Genomic DNA, 761 nt, shown 5'->3' with positions numbered 1-761 from the left:
TATGACAGAAAACACTCTCAACAGCATTCAGATCTTCGAAAACCAAGGCAAACTGGGATCAAATGTACTATTTTTCACAACAGTTATGCTGACAGCAAGGCTTAAGATTTCCAGTAGATTATGGGCAGACTGATGGAAGTCGATGCTTGATGGTGACTGCTGCAGTACATCTTTCTTTCTTTCTTTCAAAATAAATTTATTTATTTATTTATTTATGGCTGTGTTGGGTCTTTGTTGCTGTGCATGGGCCTTCTCTAGTTGCGGTGAGCGGGGGCTACTCTTCTTCATTGTGGTGTGCAGGTTTCTCACTGTGGTGGCTTCTCTTGTTGCAGAGCACAGGCTCTAGGCGCAGGGCTTCAGTAGTTGTGGCATGCGGGCTCAGTAGTTGTGGCTCACGGGCTCTAGAGCGCAGGCTCAGTAGTTGTGGCGCACAGGCTTAGTTGCTCCGCAGCATGTGGGATCTCCCTGGACCAGGGTTCGAACCCGTGTTCCCTGCATTGGCAGGCGGATTCTTAGCCACTGCGCCACCAGGGAAGCCCTGCAGTACATCTTGAATGCCAGTTTTCTTGAATTTTTGACAAAGACCCATATCTAAAACATGTCATTGCTGTAGCACTACCAACATATACTCCTATCATTTTTTTCTTCCAACTAAGTTCATTTCATACAACTTCAAAAATATTGTCTTTAGTGCTCGCTTAGTGAAAATAGCACATCCACAGTTTTTTGTTTTTTTTTTTTTTTTTTTTTTTTTTTGGTTT

Source organism: Neophocaena asiaeorientalis, unplaced genomic scaffold, assembly GCF_003031525.2.
Source record: "Neophocaena asiaeorientalis asiaeorientalis breed wild unplaced genomic scaffold, Neophocaena_asiaeorientalis_V1.1 scaffold87, whole genome shotgun sequence".
NCBI lineage: Eukaryota > Metazoa > Chordata > Mammalia > Artiodactyla > Phocoenidae > Neophocaena > Neophocaena asiaeorientalis.
Note: the sequence above shows the minus strand (reverse complement) of the source record.